Here is a 15,143-nt window from a genome sequence, read left to right as displayed (position 1 = left end):
CCAACAGTGGGCTCACAGTCTAAAAGGGGGAGACAACAGTCTAAAAGGGGGAGACAACAGTCTAAAAGGGGGAGACTCCCATCCCCCTCCCTATCTTGGGCATTCTCTGCCTAGGCGAACTGACTAGTCTAATTGACTAGTCTAACTAATTACTCTTCCCCCCACTTCAAGGCCTTATTGAAGGGATATCACCTCCGAGAGGCCTTCCCTGGTTAAGCCCTCCTTTCCTCTTCTCCCACTCCCTTCTGCATCAACCTGACTTGCTCTCTTTATTCATCCATTCATTCAATCGTATTTATTGAGTGCTTACTGTGTGCAGAGCACTGTAGTAACCGCTTGGGAAGTACAAGTTGGCAAAATATAGAGAGGGTCCCTACCCAACAGTGGTATTCATCCCCTCTCCCAGCCCCGAAGCACTTATGCACTTATCTGTAATTTAATTATATTAATGTCTGTCTCCCCTCTCTAGACTGTAAGCTCGTTATGGGCATGGAATTCATTCATTCAATCATATTTATTGAGTGCTTACTGTGTGCAGAGCACTGTACTAAGCGCTTGGGAAGTACAAGTTGGCAACATACAGAGACGGTCCCTACCCAACAGCGGTATTCATCCCCCCTCATGGCCCCGAAGCACTTATGCACTTATCTGTAATTTAATTATATTAATGTCTGTCTCCCCTCTCTAGACTGTAAGCTCGTTATGGGCATGGAATTCATTCATTCAATCGTATTTATTGAGTGCTTACTGTGTGCAGAGCACTGTACTAAGCGCTTGGGAAGTACAAGTTGGCAACATACAGAGACGGTCCCTACCCAACAGCGGTATTCATCCCCCCTCCCAGCCCCGAAGCACTTATGCACTTATCTGTAATTTAATTATATTAATGTCTGTCTCCCCTCTCTAGACTGTAAGCTCGTTATGGGCATGGAATTCATTCATTCAATCGTATTTATTGAGTGCTTACTGTGTGCAGAGCACTGTACTAAGCGCTTGGGAAGTACAAGTTGGCAACATACAGAGACGGTCCCTACCCAACAGCGGTATTCATCCCCCCTCCCAGCCCCAAAGCACTTATGCACTTATCTGTAATTTAATTATATTAATGTCTGTCTCCCCTCTCTAGACTGTAAGCTCGTTATGGGCATGGAATTCATTCATTCAATCGTATTTATTGAGCGCTTACTGTGTGCAGAGCACTGTACTAAGCGCTTGGGAAGTACAAGTTGGCAACATATAGAGACGGTCCCTACCCAACAGCGGTATTCATCCCCCCTCATGGCCCCGAAGCACTTATGCACTTATCTGTAATTTAATTATATTAATGCCTGTCTCCCCCCTCTAGACTGTAAGCTCGTTATGGGCATGGAATGTATCTGTTATATTGTACTCTCCCAAGCGCTTAGTGCAGTGCTCTGCATACAGTAAGCGCTCAATAAATATGATTGACTGAAATCCCTTTTGCTCTCCAAAACCCTCCCCACTGCCTATGAGATCACCCTTCTGAGAAGAAGTAATAATAATAATAATAATAATGGCATTTTATTAAGCGCTTACTATGTGCAAAGCACTCTTCTAAGCACTGGGGAGGTTACAAGGTGATCAGGTTGTCCCTTGGGGCTCTCAAAGTTTTAATCCCCATTTTACAGATGAGGGAACTGAGGCCCAGAGAAGTGAAGTGACCTGCCCAAAGTCACACAGCTGACAATTGGCAGAGCCGGGATTTGAACCCATGACCTCTGACTCCAAAGCCCGGACTCTTTCCACTGAGCCACGCTGCTTCTCTGAGTGTGGCTTACTGGAAAGAGCACAGGCCCAGAAGTCACAGGACCTGAGTTCTAATCCCTGCTCCACCACTTGTCTGCTGAGTGAGCTCGGGCAAGTCACTTAACTTCTCTGTGCCCAAATTCCCCCCTGTGCAAAATACAGATTAAAACTGTGAGCCCCATGTGGAACAGGGATTGTGTCCAACCTGATTACCTTGTATCTGCCCTAGCACTTAGTACAGTGCTTGGCACACAGTAAATACTTAACAAATATCATTAAAAAAAAAATTCCTCCTGACTTTCTACCCACTTGGATTGTAGAATTTGGGCTCTAGCATATTTTAAGGGGATAGCTCATTGTGGGTGGGGGACGTGACTGCCAAATCTGTTGTATTGTACTCTCCCAAGCACGTAGTATAGTGCTTTGCACACAGTAAGCACTCAATTAATGCCATTGATAAGATGACGGTGATGTGATAATAATACTAACAATAATTATTACAGTATTTGTTAAGCGCTTACTATGTGCCAGGCACTGTACTAAGCACTGGGGTGGATACAAGCAAATCGGGTTGGACATAGTCCCTGTTCCATGTGGGGCTCACGGTCTCAATCCCCATTTTCCAGATGAGGTAACTGAGACACAGAGAAGTTCAGTGACTTACCCAAGGCCACACAGTGGAGCCGGGATTAGAACTCATTAACTAGAACTCGTTAGAACCCATGGCCTTTTGACTTCCAGGCCTTTTCATTCATTCATTCAATCGTATTTATTGAGCGCTTACTGTGTGCAGAGCACTGTACTAAGTGCTTGGGAAGTACAAGTTGGCAACATTTTGTTCTCTGTCTCCTCCTTCTAGACTGTGAGCCCACTGTTGGGTAGGGACCGTCTCTATATATTGCCAGCTTGTACTTCCCAAGCGCTTAGTCCAGTGCTCTGCACACAGTAAGCGCTCAATAAATACGATTGAATGAATGAATGAATATAGAGACGGTCCCTACCCAACAGTGGGCTTACAGTCTAGAAGGGGGAGACAGAGAACAAAACATATTAACAAAATAAAATAAATAGAATAAATATGTACAAATAGAGTAATAAATCCATACAAACATATATACATATATACAGGTGCTGTGGGGAGGGGAAGGAGGTAAGGCAGGGGGGATGGGGAGGGGGAGAGGAAGGAGGGAGCTCAGTCTGGGAAGGCCTCCTGGAGGAGGTGAGCTCTCAGTAGTAACCATGCTACAGCCCCCATGCTGTAACCATTATGCCATGCTGATAATAGAGGGATGGGGGGAAAGCCAGGCCCTTTTTCTAGCAAAACACTCTCCAAAAACTGTCACCTTCCCCAGCCCTGCCCCCTGGATTTGCTGCTGAGCCTTCACAGTGTGCAAAGCCTCCATGAACCAGGCACACAGTGACTCTGAGAAAGCACCTCCCCCTCAGCGTGGTGCAAGTTGGAACAGGATCGAGCCAGGGCTTTAAATAAGATTAATGAGGGTGAGCCAGCCTGCGGTCCTTTGGGATTGCCTCCTATAACCCTTTTCTGAGCTCCACTCTCCTTCCGAAGGCCCGCTGGAACCAGTCCCAAAGCTGTCTTGAGCGGCCCTGGCTCTTCTTCTCAGTGTCCTCCTGCGCTTCTTGATTCGTTTCATCATTGCCACAGGTTGCAGATACCCCCAGATCAGATCTAAAGAGTGAAATGACCCAGACCTGTTCCCCAATTCCTTTCCACCTACCCCATCCTCCCCCCCACCTATCACAGGGCCTCACATCTGACGCTTTCGTGCCCCAGGATGCTCAAGGCTGGAACCGCTTTTAAGTCTTGTTCCTTGACTAGGGGAAGCAACACGGCCTAACGGATAGATCACCGTCCTGGGAATCAGAAGGTCATGGGTTCCAATCCCGGCTCTGCCCCTTTTCTGCTGGGTGATCTTGGGCAGGTCACTTCACTTCTCTGTGCCTCAATTTCCTCAACCCTAAAATGGGGATGAAGACTGTGAGCCCCATGTGGGAGCTGGATTGTGTCCAACCCGATTATTTCAGCATTTAGAACATCGTAAGCGCTTAACACATGCTATTATTATTATTATTATTGACTTCCGTCCTGATTTCCCTAAAGAAGCAGCAGGGCCTAGTGGAAACAGCACAGCCTAGGCATCGGCGTACCTGGGCTCTAATCTTGGCTCCGTCACATGCCTGCTGTGTGACCTTGGCAAGTCATTTACCTTCTCTGGGCCTCAGTTTCCTCATCGGTAAAATGGGAACTCCATTCCCTCTCTGCCCAGAAAAGCTTTCTAAGGTGTCACTGTGACCTTAGATGACTCTTTTGCCCAAGACTCAGTTAAAAGCAAGGATGGGATTTGGCCTCTCAGGGGCACCAGGGTGAAATCTGAGCCAGGATTGGGCCCTTTCTTTCCATCAAGGGGAGGCAGTGAGAACCAGTGAAAAGAGCATGGGTCTGGAGGCAGGAGACCAGGGTTCTAGCCCCAACCCTACTAACGGACTGCTGCTGTATGATCTTGCTAATGAAGCTAATAAATCTCTCACGGCTTAAACTTCTACCTCTGAAATGCTCCCCCCACTTCTCAGATCAGGAGCCTCACCTGGGACAGGGGCCGTATCCAATCTGAATATTTTCTATCTACTCCAGTTCTTAGCAGAGTGCTTTACCAAATAGCGCTAAATAAATGCCATAATTAATCAAAGATACCTGGATGGACCACATCCACTTTAGCGATATAGATGATGATACCCAGACCCTACTTGGGTCAACAGAAAATGGTTTATCCAATCAATCAATAGTATTTATTGAGCACTTTCTGTCTACTAAGCACTTGTCCAGGACGCGGTGGGGAAAGAAAAGGCAGCAGCAAATCCAATGTGCTCAGGCACAAGGCAATTCTACTTTGCTCATGCTGGAAATGAATTCCAAATGCTAGCTCCTGGGATCCCAAAAAGTCTATGATGACAGTATCAGCTGTCCACACACGGAGCTCCCCAGAGCAGCTTCCAGGGAAAAGTGACTGAATGGAACAAAAGTGTCTATTAAATTTCAGGTCACAGGGGCTCAACTACCTCAGATCATCCCTGACTTTTCTTGCAGAGGAGAAGGGAGAACTTGGCACTTGCTTTGTAAGTCTCCCCCTGGATGGGGAAACAAGCCCCTTTCCCAGAGCTCAGTCTCCTATCTTAATGTGCTTAAGTAAATTTAGAGCAGAAGAAAGTTTGAGGTTGACAGACCTCGGTTCAGGGAGCCTTCCTTTGGCAAAGTAGAAAGGTAGTCTCCCTTCCCCATCAAACACTCCTCTCCCCAATCCTGTCTTTCTTCTTTCTCCTCCTTTCCTTCTGCTTCTCCATCTCCTTTTTTTGTTTCCCTTTTCCTTCTCCTCCTTCTCTGTCTCCTTCGGGTTTTCCTTTTCCTTCTCCTCCTCCTCCTTCTTCTCCTGCTCCTTCTTCTCTTCTTCTTTCTTTCCATCCACACACCAGCCCCCAGCTCCAGGCAAACTAGCACTATTTTGGGAAAGATAAATGTTTTCTCTTTCAGGTGAATATCAATTCTGGGTGAGTTTGTTCTGAATGTCCCATCCTCTCCCACTCCACAGCTCTGAGTCAGGGTTGGATAAGAAGAAGGAAAAAGGGAGCAGAGTCTGTTCTGAATGTCCCATCCTCTCCCACTCCACAGCTCTGAGTCAGGGTTGGATAAGAAGAAGAAAAAGGGGAGTAGAGGTGACAGTGAGTAGGAACCATTCACGGTGCCACAACGTGTGGTCTTTACGATGTGAATTATTTCAGAGTGGTCACTTTGATTTTTCTTCTTCAGTGCTGAGCCTCCCTCAGCTGTGGCTTGGGGGTTAGTTGGGCAGCGGGGTAGGGTGGCGGGATGGAAGGGGTCATTGTGAGCCCGCTGTTGAGTAGGGACCGTCTCTATATGTTGCCAATTTGTACTTCCCAAGCGCTTAGTACAGTGCTCTGCACACAGTAAGCGCTCAATAAATACGATTGATGATGATGATGATGATTTAATATCAGGATCAGAATTCAAACTCCAATCTTTCAAGGCCTCTGGAGGGAGAGCAAATGAGAACGTCCCCTTTTTTTGTGCCTGTTCCAGGGGAATTGGCTTGGGTAAGTCAAGGAACTGGGTCCCTGGGCCCGTGGGCTTGGGATCGGAAGCCGGAGCTTCCGAAAGGGGAAACCTTTTCCAGACCCAAGGACACCCAAGAGCAAAGGTAAAGAAGTGTGGAACAGAAGAAAAGAGCCCGTGACCCTGTGAGTCAACAATCATTCCTGGTTCTGAGCCTGAGGAAAAGCAGAAGTCCAGTCTGGACCCCTCTGTATGCAAGTGAAAACCTGAAGAGCGGAAGGAAGGACCGGACACATTCTGGACAAAAGAAAGAGAAGCTGCCTGGGCAGAGCCTGGGGCTGATGGGGCAAACACACCCAGTCATTATGTTACAGCATCCAACCCCACTCAAGTGGCAGGGAGTTAATTATTGCTTTGTACACCCACCTGCTGCAAAACTCATTCCTGAGGCTTACATACACACACAGAACACACCACATGTGTGTGCCATTACACAGCCATCAATATGCAGACCTGCTCCCCCTCCTCCAATACTGCTTGCATAAAACTTCACTTCTTATCGTGTACATATATGCCCGCTAATAGTTAACACGCTTCCATGTCTATCATTCAGTATTCAATTATGAGAGGATCAGGTGCCCTGGACCGTAGCTCATCTTGTTGGTGTCCAACATCAGTCTGTCTGAGAGGCATGTGCTCAGGGGGCAGGGGATGTGTCTGCTGATTCTGTTTTATTGTTCTCTCACAAGTGTTTAGTGCAGTGCTCTGCACATAGCAAATGCTCGGTAAATCCCACCGATTTGATTAATTGACTTCTGTAATGTTGGAAGGGTGAATGACAAAATATATAAATACTTTTACCACCTCACAAGAAAGGTGTTAAATGAATTTGAAGTGTCAGCAGTGCCCGGCCCCAGCCTCCCACCCCCTTTGATCAGTCAGTCAATTAATCAAATCAGTGGGATTTACTGAGCATTTACTATGTGCAGAGCACTGCACTAAACACTTGTGAGAGCGCAATAAAACAGCATCAGCAGACACATCATTGGATAAGGTCCATCCTTCCTGGTTATGATGAGAGAACAAGTTTAGTTGGACAGAGGTGAAACTCCATCTAAACCCACATCCCCATTCTTACATCCCTGTGCAACTCGCTCTTTGACTGGTAGAAAGTTGAACTTGAATCTTTTTTGAAAATAATAATAATAATGGTAATTGCTAAGTGCTTACTATGTGCCAAGCAGTGTTCTAAGGTCCGGGGCAGATACAGGGTAATAAGGTTGTCCCATGTTGGGCTCACAGTCTTAATCCCCATTTTACAGATGAGATAACTGAGGCCCAGAGAAGTGAAGTGACTTGCCCAAAGCCCCACAGCTGACAAGTGGTAGAGCCGGGATTAGAACCCACGATCTCCGACTCCCAAGCCCGGGCTCTTTCTGCTAGGCCATACTGCTTTTCTAACTTTTGTACATTTCTACCTTTTCTGATTCCTTTCAAAATTAGGCAAGGAGAGACTTAAATTCCCCCCAGATATCTTCCCTGCAGGTCGCCTGTCTGACCCACAGACCTAAGGGTTGACTCTCCACACCTTATCCCTTCCAACTTGTGCTTCCCAAGCGCTTAGTCCAGTGCTCTGCACACAGTAAGTGCTCAATAAATAACGATTGATTGATTGATTGATTACGACCTCTTGAAGCTCTGCCAGACTCTTACATGGTTGTGCTACCCAGACCTATCTTTCATCACTTCCACAGGTTCCGTGACTTGTTTTCTTTCCCCAGAGGAGGGGCAGATTAAAAAACAAGTGAGTGAAAATAACAGTAATAAACTCCTTGGCATCTGGAGCACGTGGAGCAAAGCAGGTGAGCTCCGGTTAGGGAAGAGCCTGGAAACAAGGACTGAAAATACATTCCTCTGGAATAGTGGCTGCTACTTTTGGGGGGATTGGGCATCTCCCATCCTGGAAAAATCTTGGGCCTCTGCCCCTCAGGAACTGATAAAAGTGAAGCCCTCAGGAACTGAATAACTGATGGAGAATGGCAGGTTCTTTGCCAAAGAGAAATGGTACAGTGAAAGAAAAAGGGGAAGTGATCCTAGGTAACGGAGGGAAGCTGGGATGAATAAATGAGAGGAGAAAAGAAATGATAGAGAAAGAAAGGAAAGCCGAATTTCGAGGAAGACTTCTCTGAATAAGCTCTCACCCTATTTTCCCTTCTTACTGACTCATCGAAGCACTTGGTCCCACTTTCACAGCACTTATGTATGTACTTCTACTTCGTTGCTTCCCTTAACTGTAATTTATTTTCATGCCTATTTCCCCACTTTACTTATATTTTGTTGCTTCTCTTAACTGGAATTTATTTTCATGCCTATTTCCCCACTTTACAACTGTATCGCGGTATACTCTCCCAAGTGCTTAGTACCTAGTTCTAAGAACTGTTAGTACTGCTCTGCGTATAGTAAGCACTCAATAACAGCATGGCCTAGTGGGAAAAGCCGAGGCATCGGAAGAACTGGGTCTAATCAATCAATCAATCGTATTTATTGAGCACTTACTGTGTGCAGAGCACTGTACTAAGCGCTTGGGAAGTACAACTAAGCGCTTGGGAAGTACAACCCAGGTTCACCACTTACTTTGGACAAGTCACTTGACTTCTCCGGGCTCCCTCATCGGCAAAATGGAGATTCAATCAATACCTCTTCTCTCTCCTACTTGGAAGATGAGCCCCATGCGGGAATTTCTATCTACCCCGCCAAGCTAGCTCTCTTCCTCCCTTCAAAGCCCTACTGAGAGCTCACCTCCTCCAAGAGGCCTTCCCAGACTGAGCCCCCTTTTTCCTCTCCTCCTCCCCATCCCCCCCGCCCTACCTCTTTCCCCTCCCCACAGCACTTGCATATATATTTGTACAGATTTATTCCTCTATTTTACTTGTACATATTTACTATTCTATTGATTTTGTTAATGATGTGCATATAGCTTTAATTCTACTTGTTCTGACGATTTGGACACCTGTCTACACGTTTTGTTTTGTTGTCTGTCTCCCCCTTCCAGTCTGTGAGCCCGTTATTAGGTAGGGACCGTCTCTATATGTTGTCAAATTGTACTTCCCAAGCGCTTAGTACAGTGCTCTGCACACAGTAAGCACTCAATAAATACAATTGAATGAATGAATGAATACCCCAGCCCTTAGTACAGTGCTTGGCACACAGTAAGGGCTTAGCAAATAGCACGGTTTTCGCTATTATACTCTCCCAGATGCTTAGTACATAGTAATAATGAATAATAATGATAGTACTTGTTAAGCACATACTTATGTGCCAAGCACTGATCTAAGTGCTGGGATAGATGCGAGTTTATCAGGTTGGACACAGGCCCTGTCCCACATGGGGCTCACACTCTTCATCCCCATTCTTCAGATGAGATAACAGAGACCCGGAGAAGTGAAATGATTGGCCCAAGGTCACACAGCAGGCATGTGGTAGAGCTGGTATTAGAACCCAGGTCCTTCTGATTCCTAGGCCCTTGCTCTATCCACTAATAATAATAATAATAATAATGGCATTTATTAAGCGCTTACTACGTGCCAGGCACCATACTAAGCACTGGGTATGGCCTAGTGGATAGGGAATAGTAATAATAATAATAATGTTGGTATTTGTTAAGCACTTACTATGTGCAAAGCACTGGGGTAGGTACAAGGTAATCAGGTTGTCCCATGAGGGGCTCACAGTCTTCATCCCCATTTTACAGATGAGGTACCTGAGGCCCAGAGAAGTGAAGTGACTTGCCCAATGTCACACAGCTGACAAGTGGCGGAGCCGGGATTTGAACCCACGACCTCTGACTCCAAAGCCCGGGCTCTTTCCACTGAGCCACGCTGCTTCCCCTAATAGTCCTCAGAGTCAGAAGGTCATGGGTTCTAATCCTGACTCTGCCACTTGTCTGCTGTGTGACCTTGAGCAAGTCACTTCACACCTCTAATAATAATAATAATGGCATTTATAAAGCGCTTACTATGTGCAAAGCACTGTTCTAAGCGCCGGGGAGGTTACCAGGTGGACAGGTTGTCCCTCAGGGGACTCACAGTCTTCATCCCCATTTTACAGATGAGGGAACTGAGGCCCAGAGAAGTGAAGTGACTTGCCCAAAGTCACACAGCTGACAAGAGGCGGAGCGGGGGTTTGAACCCATGACCTCTGACTCCAAAGCCAGTGGTCTTTCCACTGAGCCACGCTGATTCTCTGGGCCTCATTTCCCTCATCTGTAAAATGGGGATTAATACTCAGTCCCTGTCCCGAACCCAGCACTTGTCTGTCTCCCCCTTCTAGACTGTGAGCCCTTTGTTGGGCAGGGACCGTTCTATATGTTGCCAACTCGGACTTCCCAAGCGCTTAGTACAGTGCTCTGCACACAGTAGGCGCTCAATAAATACGATTGAATGAATGAATTAACTTAGAACAGAGCCTGGTACGTAGTAAGAGCTTAACAAGTACCATAATTATTATTACAAGCGAGCTGAGTTGGACGCAGCCCCCGTCCCATGTGGGGCTCACAGTCTTCATCCCCATTTTACAGATGAGGTAAATGAGGCCCAGAGAAGTGAAGCGACTTGCCCAAGGTCACACAGCAGACGAATGGCAGCGGGCTCGTGCTGTTTCTCTATTGCTAGTACAGTTCCGCACACAGTAAAACCGCGTGGCTCAGTGGAAAGAGCCCGGGCTTTGGAGTCAGAGGTCGTGGGTTCAAATCCCGGCTCCGCCACTTGTCTGCTGTGGGACTTTGGGCAAGTCGCTTCACTTCTCCGGGCCTCAGTTCCCTCATCTGGAAAATGGGGATTAAGTCTGTGAGCCCCATGTGGGACAACCTGATCACCTTGTAACCTCCCTAGCGCTTAGAACAGTGCTTTGCACATAGTAAGCGCTTAATAAATGCCATTATTATCATTATTATTATTATTAAGCATCGTGACTCAGTGGAAAGAGCAGGGGCTCGGGAGTCCGAGGTCATGGGTTCTAATCCAGGCTCCACCACTTGTCAGCTGTGTGACTTTGGGCAAGTCACTTAAATTCTCTGGGCCTCAGGTCCCTCATCTGTAAAATGGGGATTAAGTCTGTGAGCCCCATGTGGGACCGCTTGATTACCTTGTATCTACCCCAGCGCTTAGAACAGTGCTTGGCACATAGTAAGCGCTTAATAAATGCCATCATTATCATTATTATTAAAAGCACTCGATAGATATCACTGACTGATTGGGACGGTGATGGGTAAGAATGGCCAAATGAAAGGAGCCATCGGGAGGCAATCCGAGAGGAGGAGAACAGGAAGGGAAGGGGAGCAGCGTGGCTCGGTGGAAAGAGCCCGGGCTTGGGAGTCGGAAGTCGTGGGTTCTAATCCCAGCTCCGCCAGCTGTGTGACTTTGGGCAAATCATTTGACTTCTCTGTGCCTCAGTCACCTCATCTGACAAATGGGGATTCAGACTGTGAGCCCCACGTAAGACAACCTGATTACCCTGTACGTACTCCAGCGCTTAGAACGGTGCTCGGCACATAGTAAGCCCTTAACAAATGCCATCATTATTAATTAGTATTATTATTATTAACAGGGAGGGAAGGGAGATGGTGGGGGGGCGGGGAGAGAAGGGAGAGCTGGAGACCGCGGGACCAAGTCTCCCCCTGCTAGACTGTGAGCCCGCTGTTGGGTAGGAATTGTCTCTATGTGTTGCCGACTTGTACTTCCCAAGCGCTTAGTACAGTGCTCTGCACAAAGTAAGCGCTCGATAAATACGATTGATTGATTGATTGATTGATAAGACGAGTGAATGAATGAATGAAAGGAGAGAGGGGGACAGAAGCCCACCCAGAGGGAGGAAGAGTTGGGGGGCTTGGAAAAGAAAGGGAGCCGGGGGCAGATCTCGGGGCGGGGAGATCAATTGAAGCAATGTGGCTCAGTGGAAAGAGCCCGGGCTTGGGAGTCAGAGGTTCTGAGTTCAAATCCCGGCTCCGCAATTTGTCAGCTGGGTGACTCTGAGCAAGTCACTTCATTTCATTCAATCGTATTTATTGAGCGCTTACTGTGTGCAGGGCACCTGTACTAAGCGCTTGGGAAGTCCAAGTTGGCAACGTATAGAGACGGTCTCTACCCAACAATGGTCTCACAGTCTAGAAGGGGCTCACACTTCTCTGTGCCTCATTTCCCTCATCTGTCCAATAGGGATTAAGACGGTGAGCCCCACGGGGGACAACCTGATCCCCCTGTATCCTCCCCAGCGCTTAGAACAGTGCTTGGCACATAGTAAGCTCTTAACTCCCAGTGCCCTCCCCCTTCCCCCCCCCACAGCACTTGTATATATTTGTACATATTTGTTACTCTATTTGTACATATTCATTACTCTATTTTATTAATGATGTGTATATAACTGTAATTCTGTTTATTCGGGTGGTATTGATGCCTACCTACTTGCTTTGTTGTCTGCCTCCCCCTTCTAGACTGTGAACCCATTGTTGGGTAGTTGTTGGGTAGAGAAGGAGTGTGGCTCAGTAGAGGAGCAGCGTGGCTCAGTGGAAAGAGCCCGGGCTTTGGAGTCAGAGGTCATGGGTTCGAATCCCGGCTACGCCACATGTCTGCTGTGTGACCTTGGGCAAGTCACTTAACTTCTCTGAGCCTCCGTTACCTCATCTGTAAAATGGGGATGAAGACTGTGAGCCCCACGTGGGACAACCTGATCACTTTGTATCCCCCCCCCAGTGCATAGAACAGTGCTTTGCACATAGTAAGCGCTTAACAAATGCCAACATTATTATTATTATTATTGTCTCTGGTGCCGGTTTGTACTTTCCAAGCACTTAGTACAGTGCTCTGCACACAGTAAACGCTCAAAGAAGCAGCGTGGCCCAGTGGAAAGAGCCCGGGCTTTGGAGTAGGAGGTCATGGGTTCAAATCCCATGTTCCGCCAATTGTCAGTTGGGTGACTTTGGTCAAGTCACTTAACTTCTCTGTGCCTCAGTTCCCTCATCTGTAAAATAGGGGTGAAGACTGTGAGCCCCCCGTGGGACAACCTCATCACCTCTTGTAACCTCCCCAGCGCTTAGAACAGTGCTTTGCACACAGTAAGTGCCTAATAAATGCTAACATTATTATTATTATTATTATTATTATTATTATTATTATTATTCTCTGGGCCTCAGTTCCCTCATCTGTCAAATGGGGATTAAGACTGTGAGCCCCCTGTGGGACAACCTGATCACCTTGTAACCTCCCCAGCGCTTAGAACAGTGCTTGGCTCATAGTAAGCGCTTAATGAATGCTATCATTATGATTATTAATAATAAATACGATGGAATGAATGAGTGACAATGCCATCATCGTTATTATTATAAGCCGACGAGCGGACAGCCGGAGCCAATGGGGGGCGAGAGCCGGGAGAGGCCCCGCCCACTCGCCCGAAGCCCCGCCCACAACACCCACTGGCTCCGCCCATTCGTCCGAAGCCCCGCCCACGACGTCCAATGGCCACGCTACTGGCCCGTAGCCACGCCCACCGCGCCAATTGGCCACGCCCACAAGCCCGCTGACCTCCGCCCATTGGCCCGAAGTCCCGCCAAGTAGCCACGCCCACTCACCCGAAGCCCCGCCCACATCACCCGCCCGCTCCGCCCTTTGGCCGAAGCCCCGCCCACGGCATCAAATGGCCACGCCCCTAGCCCGTGGCCCCGCCCACCGCGCCCGCTGGCCCCGCCCCTAGTCCGAAGTCCCGCCCACAACGTCCGATGGCTCCGCCCATTGACCCGAAGCCCCGCCCACGGCAGCGAAAGGCCACGCCCCTGGCCTGAAGCCCCGCCCACCACGCCAGCCGGCTCCGCCCTTCGGCCCACGGCCTCCAATGGCTCCGCTCCTAGCCCGGAGCCCCGCCCACCGCGCCCGCTGGCCCCGCCCACTAGCTCGAAGCCCCTCCCATAACGCCAGCCGGCTCCGCCCATTGGCCCGAAGCCCCGCCCGCCGCGTCCAATGGCCCAACCCCTCGCCTGTAGCTACGCCCACCGCGTCCTCCGGCCCCGCCCCTAGCCCGAAGCCCCGCCCACAAGGCCAGCCGGCTCCGCCCATTGGCCCGAATCCCACCCAAAACGTCCGCTATCTCCGCCCATCGGCCCGAAGCCCCGCCCAAGGCGTCCAATGGCTCCGCTCCTAGCCCGTATCCACGCCCACCGCGTCCTCTAGTCCCGCCCCTAGTCCGGAGCCCCGCCCAGAACGTCCGCTGTCTCCGCCCACTGGCCCGAAGCCCCGCCCATGGCGTCCAATGGCCCCGCCCCTGGCCCCGCCCACAACGGCCGCCGTCCCTCCCCTAGCCCGAAGCCCCGCCCACAGCGCCCGCCGGCTCCGCCCACTGGGCCGAATCCCCGCCCACACCGCCCGCCGGCTCCCCTCGTTGGCCCGAAGCCCCGCCCGCGGCGTCCACTGGCCACGCACCCAGCCCGTAGCCCCGCTCCCCGCGTCCTGCGGCCCCGCCCACTAGCTCGAAGCCCCGCCTACAACACCAGCCGGCTCCGCCCATTGGCCCGAAGCCCCGCCCGCCGCGTCCAATGGCCCAACTCCTAGCCTGTAGCTACTCCCACCGCGTCCTCCGGCCCCGCCCCTAGACCGAAGCCCCGCCCACGACGCCAGCCGGCTCCTCCCATTGGCCCGAAGCCCCGCCCCCGGCGTCCAATGGCTCCGCTCCTAGCCCGTATCCACGCCCACCGCGTCCTCTAGTCCCGCCCCTAGCCCGGAGCCCCGCCCAGAACGTCCGCTGTCTCCGCCCATTGGCCCGAAGCCCCGCCCACGGCGTCAAATGTCCCCGCCCCTAGCCCCGCCCACGAGCGCCGTCCCTCCCCTAGCCCGAAGCCCCGCCCACAACGCCCGCCGGCTCCGCCCACTGGCCCGAAACCCCGCCCACACCGCCCGCCGGCTCCCCTCCTTGGCCCGAAGCCCCGCCCACGGTATCCACTGGCCACGCACCCAGCCCGTATCCGCGCCCACCACGTCCTCCGGCCCCGCCCCTAGCCCGAAGCCCCGCCCACAACGCCAGCCTGCTCCGCCCATTGGCCCGAAGCCCCGCCCTCCGCGTCCAATGGCCTAACCCCTCGCCTGTAGCTACGCCCACCGCGTCCTCCGGCCCCGCCCCTAGCCCGAAGCCCCGCCCACAACGCCAGCCTGCTCCGGCCATTGGCCCGAAGCCCCGCCCGCGGCGTCCAATGGCTCCGCTCCTAGCCAGTATCCACGCCCACCGCGTCCTCTAGTCCCGCCCCTAGCCC

The sequence above is a fragment of the Tachyglossus aculeatus genome, chromosome 5 (genome assembly GCF_015852505.1).
Source record: "Tachyglossus aculeatus isolate mTacAcu1 chromosome 5, mTacAcu1.pri, whole genome shotgun sequence".
Lineage (NCBI taxonomy): Eukaryota > Metazoa > Chordata > Mammalia > Monotremata > Tachyglossidae > Tachyglossus > Tachyglossus aculeatus.
Note: the sequence above shows the minus strand (reverse complement) of the source record.